Raw genomic sequence first — 7,863 nt, 5'->3', positions numbered from 1 at the left:
CAGGTACTCAGCCCCTCCCAGAGCCTATGGAGGTGAGACAGGTAATGAAGAACCATCACAGAGCCCATTTATCAGGCCTCCCCTTTGGTGGATGCAATCGGTCTCCATCTCTCCAGGCCTACAGTTTTCAAATTTCAGCAAGCATCAGAATCACCCAGGTAGCTTGTTAAACAGGTGGCTCTCCGGGCTCCAGACTCGGAAGGGCCCAAGTCAGGAATCTGCCTGTTTATCAAGAAACATCCCAGGGCAAGGGTAATAGCTCAGTGGTAGAGCGCATGCTTAGTGCACGAGGAGCTGGGTTCAATGCCTAGTACTTCCGTTTAAAAAAAGATTAAAAGAAAAGAAGAAAAGAAAAAAGAATCATCTCACCCCCAGTGGCAAACACAGCTCCAGCATTTCAAAAGTCACAAAGGAAATCAGCCCAGAGTCCTTTCTCACTGGCCTGCCTGAGCTCGTCCAGGACGCAGACAAGTGGGGGGAACGTGTCTAAACCCTGACCTGTCCTCACTGCGCTCCCCTGGATGTTGCCAGCTGGGGCCCTGGCGCTTCGCAAGGAGACCGCTGGACAGGCTGTCACAGCCTCACAAGCTCCCGGAAGGACATGCGAAAAGGAAGGGAACCTAGAGGTCATGAAATCCAAGCTCTTTGTTTCAGACTTGGGGGAACAAAGGCTCCAACCGGTTAAGGGACCTGCCTGAGGTCACATAGCAAGTTAGTGGCAGAGTCAGTTCAACAACTTCCCATGACGTCAAGCTGCTTGGGGCAACAGGTGTCTGGGATTCCATCACTGGAGAGTCAGTACTTGCTGCCAAGTTCCCGGAGGTGCACCCGAAGCCATCAAGATAAAGCGCTTTGTGTTAGCTGGGCTGATGTGGTCCAGGGCCTGGCAGAGAGCAGCTGGTCGGTTAATACTTTCAGAGCATATGCACTGAACATCGCCCACAGCAGTGGGCAAAACAGACGCAGACTTTGCCACCAGGGGCTCAGTCTGTCAAGCCTCCAAGGCCTGGGAGCCAGATAAGGAAGCTCCGGCAGTGGCTTCTCTCCTCCGGGGAGGAGGCTGATCCTCTTCCTCCTTACCCCGACTTGGCCGAGACCTCACTTTTGCTGATCCAATGTCAGGCGGGACGAAATGAGTGAAGCCGATGGAGTGTGAGACATTAGGGTGTGGTAGGGACTCCAGCCTACATGGATAGCGTTTGAATTCTAGGTTTTTATTTTTTCAAGATGCATTGAGTCAGACACTGGAAAACCCTGATATACATAAGGGCCAAGCCACGTATGACCATGGCCATGGCCATGGTTGGCCATGGCCAGCATGCTATGTAGTACTGGCTGAGGAATCTGGAGACCAGAATTTATTTCTGGGCCTCAGGTGAGTGAGTGATCTTGGGTGAATCACTGGCTTCAGTGTCCCCATCTGTGCTCAGAAAGGGGTCAGGGTCACCTCCGAGGCTGTGTGCCGGGAAGCTGCTGGGAAACCAGGACAGACACCAGCATGCAGTGAGGCTGCTGTGGCTTTAAAAGTGCCTGGGCAGCCCCAGCGGCAGCAGCAAGCCGCGCGGGCCACCTGCGGAGCCCGCCACAGCTGGGAAGATTAGTCTCTTCCACTAGACAACACCCATTACCATGTTCCAATAGCCATCACTTCCGCTAGGAGAGCTGCAGATGAGATATCGATTGTACTGACCCCAGGCAAGCCCTTTCCCCAGCCTGAGAGGCGTGCAGATCAGCCCTGCGCCTGGCTGGCCGCTGCCAGGGCCCTGCTGCCTCCTCCCTGCAGCCCCCCAGCGCTCTGCATCCAGGTGAAGCAGACAGCGGCCCCACTGGGTGGGCTGTTTGGGCCAGCAAAGGCCGGATTCTGTGTGCTCTTCGCTTTCAAGAAGGGAGTTGGGGTGGGGGCAGTTCAAGCGAGCAAAGGCGTGGAAGTGGGAAAGGACGGCCTGCAAAGGGCTTTGAGAGGTGGGGTCTGGCCAGGCCATGGGGAATGGGAGAAACAGGAGGCCAGGCTGCTGGCTGGGGAAGGGGGCCTGATGCCAGCTTTTGGGTGGGCAGTGCAAGTTTTGGGTCAGGAGGTGACACGACTTCAACTCCACCGTTGCCCTTTAAGACTCCAGCCTCCTCTCCAGGTAGCCTGGCCTGCTGGCAGCTCCTAAGGGCTGCCCCTTCTCCCTCTGTTCGGGCACTGGAGTGCTGGAAATGGAAAGAGGGTGCTCTTAGACCTGGGCCCTGGAGGCAGCCTCTTGAGCGAGGAGGCTGTGCCTGCCCCCGCCCTGCCTGCCCCGACCCCAGCTCGGGGCTGGGCGCATCGCCCACGTGAGACTGAATGTCTTAGCAGAAATCAGCTGGGAGCGAGAGTCAGCGGCAGGTGCAGCCTCCTTCATCCGTTCACTCATTGGTGGAATCCCGCAGGGTAGGAACCAGTCACAGCACAGAGCTCTTATCAGACAAGCAAGATGCCCTCTCTGGCCCCTGCCATCAGCACCGTGATGGGGGCAGCCCAGGTGGCTTGAAGCTTTATTTGCCCAACATGCCCCCATACATTTTTTCAAAGAAGGAAAGCACTCACTTTTTCTTTTTTTAACCCTATAATTTCCACCAGAGTCACCGTGGCACCAGGGAGCCTTCTGGTGCACTGGAAATGTCCCACATCTTCATCTGGGTGGTGGCCACGCAGGTGGATATGCAAGGGAAAATTTATCAAGCTGTCCACCTAAGATTTATACACTTTACTCTGTGTGTGTGTACACATGTGTGTATGCGTGTGTGTGTGTGTGTGTTTGTGTGTGTAGATTTTACTTCAACAAAAACCAACTCCATCTTCTGCCTTTGGACAGGAATGTTTTGCATCTTCCAGGGAGGCAGGAGGGGCCTGGAAGGTGGGCCTGTCTGGCTGGTGGCTTGGATCCCTCCTCAGCTCCCCAGACCCAGAAGGTGAGAGGGCCTGGGGTCCTTGCTCGGTATAGTCTGCTGAGCCCAGCCTCCTAGCTCCTGATTTCTTAAAATTCCCCCAGACGTGAGAAACCTCCCATCGCCCAGCCAACTGGAGAAAGGAGTGTGTGTGGGGGGGATTTAGAAACAGTAATAAAATAATAAAATGATAACCAAGATGGGTTAAGAGAATCCCACCATTCATTTATTACAGTTTCCTTGAGAGCCTCTTATCTGCTGAGCCCTGTGCTGGGTGCCAGGGGATACAGTAGTGGGCACAGGGGACATGGTCACTGGTCGCTGCTCCCAGGGGGCCTGCCGCATGCAAGTAAATGGAAGCCATCTCAGGAACATCCCGGGCTGGGCATTTAGGGAAGGCTGGAGGATGTGGTCCTCCACCTCAAAGGCCGAGAAAGTGGCCCTGCAAACGGCCAGGTGCATCAGGTCAGAGGCAGCAGCTACCGATAAACAAAATACACCCAGTTGCCAAGCTGTGACTTTATAACAAAAAATCGAATTGTCACACGGGCCAAACTCACACCACGGAAGCACCTGCTCCCTGCAAGCATGCTGCACAGGCTGAGACACTGCCGGTGGGAGCCAGGAGCCCTGACACCCGCAGTTGCTGCATAAAAATGTGCCCCTGCAGGGTGGGCACTATTGACAGCCTGGTTTTATAGCTGAGGACGCTGAGGCCAGTTAGAAATTCTGAAGTCACCCTAGGCCACCAGTTAGGAAGGGGCAGAGGCAAGATTGGAACGCAGGTCCGCGCAGCCTGCCCTATAAGATGGGGGCTCGCCTCCCCCTTGCTTCCTTCACTATGATGGTTGTGAGGCGCCCACAGCATAAAGGAGAAGAAAGGGTCTTCTGAACTGTCCACCCAGGGCACACACTAAGGGCAAGTTTTATTTCCCTTGACCAGATTCTGTGATGTTCTCTCTATGCGGAGCAGTGACTGAGACCAGGCTCCAGGCCCGCTGTGTGCCACAGGGGGGCCTCCAATATTCCGGGAAGAAGGGCCCATTAAGATCCCATCCTGCAGGGAATGGGAGGGAGGGTGTAGCTCAGTGGTAGAGTGCGTGCTTGTCAAGCACGAGGTCCTGGGTTCAAGCCCCAGAACCTCCATTTTTAAAAAATAAATAAATAAACCTAATTACCCACACTGCCCCACCATCCCACCAGCTTGCACACAGCTGTCTTGTGAGGATCCGATGTTCTACTCTGGCCAAGTGCCTTCTCTGTCCTCCCCATAGACTTACTCCAGCCCCGTGCATTCCTAGCCTGTGCTCTTCCCAATTCCTTTCCTTTACATTGCCCATCTTCCCCCAGCCCCTTCTCTTAAAAAATGTATTTTTGTGGGGGAGGGTATAACTCAGTGGTTGAGTGTGTGTTTAGCATGCACGAGGTCCTGGGTTCAATCCCTCGTACCTCCACTAAATAAATAAATAAACCTAATTACTCACCCCAAAAGAATTTAATTAAAAAAATGTGTTTTTGAGTTTTAATGGAAAAGAATCTGAAAAAAATATATATGTATGACTGAATTGTTTTTCTGTACACCTGAAACTAACATTGTAAACTGACTACACTTCAATAAAATTTTTTTTAAATTTATTTTTAACCGCTTTATTGAGATGCAATTTATATCTCACGCAAGAGTCATCCATTTTAAGTATACGATTTATTTGTTATGAAGCCTATAACAACATGGAAAGTTAATTATGCTATTATGTTAAATGGAAAAAAATGAAATAAATGTGCAGGAATGCAACATAAACTACGTTATATGCATGAAAACAAATGTGCATTTGCAAAAATGACTAGCTGGAAAAACATAAAAATATTAACCAAAACGTTTTGGTTAACATGTTGGATTCAGAAATGATTTTTTTCTGTTCCCCAAAGTTTCTATAATTTTCAATATTACTCTACGAGGACACTCTGGCTGAGCCCAGGTAAACAACGTTGTGTGACACTGACAGTCCCATCTATCCCCCAGTATCTATTTGCCTTTCCTGATTGAGTTGAGCTAGGAACATGCCCAGATAAAGATCTCCAATGTTGGGAGTGACCTGATCCAGACATATGCAGCCTTCTGTAATGGTCTGGGAGCAACTCCACAAAAGCCTTATAGCCAGGAGTGGGGAGATCTAGGGTCTCCCAAGGACAGACTCTACTCTGAGAGGCAGCAGTTAGTCTGGATGAGCTAACCCCTGCAATAGGATCTGATGGAGTATGAGGTGAGTCTAGTGGCAGCTGGGGGTTGTTGACTGAAACTATTGCCAGCTCAGACCGTTTGGCCACACCTGCATGCTCAGGTGGAAGGGGGCTGTGTATATGAAAAAGTAAGAGCTCTAACATGTCGGTGTTCAACAACCCTAGTACAGATCCCCTAAAGGGGTGGTTTCCTCCCTACTACTCAGTGGAGCTGGGGTCAGTGGTCTTGAGAGCTGGGGCAGCATCATGTCAATGGCATAGGCAGTGACACAAGGGACAAGAAGGTGAATGAAGGCAGGTCCTGGGCTGTGGCAGGAGGGCTGGGGTGGAATGGCTCCTGAGCACTTAGGCACTGCTCCTTGGGCTTCTAGATCAAGGAAAACCCTGAAGTGAGGGGGAGGGGAAAGGGGAGTACATGTTCCTGTAGTTCCTTGGATGTGGCTTCTGAGCTAGTAAAGACTGGGTAGGTATTCATTCACTCAACCAATACATCGTGAGCACCTGTTATAGACCAGGCATGGTTTTGGCACCTGGGACACAGCTGTGAACAAAATAGACCTAGTGTCTGCCCACGTGGAGCTTCCTGTCTAGCGGAAGAGACATTTAACAATGCCCAGAGCCCAATAAAAACTGTTAGACACACAAAGCAAAGCAAGGCATAGAATGACAGCTGGTGATATGTGACAAAGAGAAGCAGGGCGAAGTGTGTAGTAAGGGCCAGGTGGGGGCTCTAGATTGAGCCTTGTGGCTACCTGTGGGAGGAAGTTCCAGGCAGAGCTCTGCTCCTGGGGCTGAAGCAGAGGGAGAGGGAGAGTGAAGGGAGGTGAGAGGGAGCCAGATCAAGAAGGAATAGTCAGTGTACCAACTATCTTTTGCAGCATAATAACTAATGCAGACTTAGTGTAATAAAGCGAAACCTTACTGATTCATTCTCATGAGTCTATAGGTTGTCCGTCTGGGTGGTTCTTCTGCTGGCCTTGTGTGGGATCATTTAGGTCGCTGCTGTCATCTTATGGCTTGCCTGGTCTGGAGGTTCCCACGTGGCCTCACTTCCATGTCTGGTAGTTGGTGCCAGGTATAGTAGGGACTCTGGATTTTATGCTGAGTGAAATAGGAGCCATTGTGGGTGGGTGTTGGTTCAACAAGAATGAGAAACTGAGTGACTTAGGATAATGAGATACTAAGTGTGACCCCAGGCCCGGGTGGCCTAGGGGTATTTGGATGATATTATTGTTACATTGAAAAAAAAAATCAACTTCCACTTCTGTCTATGAAGGAGTAAGATGCCCTGGAATTATACTCCCACTGTAAACAATGGACAAAACACAGGCACATTTTTAGACATTCAGCAGCAGGCAGCACAGAACTGTGAAAAGAGAGAGACAGACAAGGGGAGCCCTGCTGCTGCCTAGCTTTCTGCCTGGAGATAATTCCCAAACTGCAGAATGGAGAGGGGAGATAAAGAGTCCAGTGATCTTACTGAGCTAAGAAGGCAGATGGCCCTTGTGGAGGCCAAGGCAGCTGGGATTCACGGGGCCGATGACCAGAGAGGAGGGAGCTACTAACAGAAAGAACTCCAGCCATCTGCATAGCGGCCAGTGGAGTCTTTGGTAAATGCCAGTGTCGTCCTAGAGTGAAATCCCATGAAGCTGCATAAGAACAATTTTCAAGGAAAGAAAAATGACTGGGAATCTCATACAGGACTGGGAATTGTTCAAGTATCCTCCAGCATGAGTGGAGAGACCGCACTGAACACAAGCCATCAAGTAAGACTCCTAGAAAGGCCACACCTTAAGAAGTAGAGTGAAATTATCCCTAGAGTAAGAACTAAAGCTGCCCTCAAAGAGCTTAAAAACAAATCTTTAAAGAATTAAACTAATCTACAAGTAACTAAACTGCCTTCTCTGAAGAAGTCCAATACTGTTCAAGGGAATACAAGGAAATCCAATGATGCAAGGAGGTTACAATGCCCAGTGTTAAAGATTTTAAATCATGAGCTGTACAAAAAAGTAGAAAATGTGACCCAAAGTTAGGAGAAAAATCAGTCAATAGGAGCAGACCACGCAGCGACAGGGATGATAGAATGAACAGAAATGGACATTAAAGTAGCCATTATGAATATGTTCCATACACTCAAGGATGTAAAGGAAAATATAAGCATGGTGATGAGAGAAACTGCATATATAAAAATGACTCAGTGATGAAAAATATCTGAAATAAAACATACACTTGGTGAGATTAATAGCAGATTAGCACAGAAGAAAAGAACAATGAATTTGAAGACATAGTAACAAACACTGTACAAAATGAAGCTCAGAGGAAAAACAGACTTAACAGAGAAGAATTAACTGAGTCTCTGTGATTTATGGAACAATTTGAATGGTCTATGATATGTATAATTAGAGTGCCAGAAAGGAGAGGTGGGTAGACAAACAAATTTTAGGGAAAAATTCCTGGAAATGTTCCAAATTTGATTTAAAAAATCCACACTCTAAAGCTCAATGAACTCCAAGTGGAATAAACATAAGAAAACAGTAACATGGCACCTCACGATCAGGTTGATGAAATCAGCGACCAAGAGGAAGTCTTAAAAGCAGGCAGGAAAAAAGAGATAACTTTTACAATGATAAAAGTTTTTAGCTACTTTGATCAAGAATAAGGGAGGACACAAATTACCAAGGTGAGTAGTTAAAGAGGGATGTTACTCTCAATCGT

The 7,863-nt window shown here is 49.0% G+C and overlaps 1 non-coding gene across 1 annotated transcript; it reads left to right on the top strand.

The window, feature by feature from the left end:
* Positions 1–3,983: 3,983 nt before the first annotated feature.
* On the top strand, positions 3,984–4,056 carry TRNAD-GUC (transfer RNA aspartic acid (anticodon GUC)). The gene has a single exon. It is a non-coding gene; the product is annotated as a tRNA-Asp (tRNA).
* The last annotated feature ends 3,807 nt before the right edge of the window (positions 4,057–7,863 follow it).

This window comes from Camelus dromedarius, chromosome 10 (assembly GCF_036321535.1).
Source record: "Camelus dromedarius isolate mCamDro1 chromosome 10, mCamDro1.pat, whole genome shotgun sequence".
Taxonomy (NCBI): Eukaryota; Metazoa; Chordata; class Mammalia; order Artiodactyla; family Camelidae; genus Camelus; species Camelus dromedarius.
This window is presented reverse-complemented; position numbering and strand designations above follow the sequence as displayed.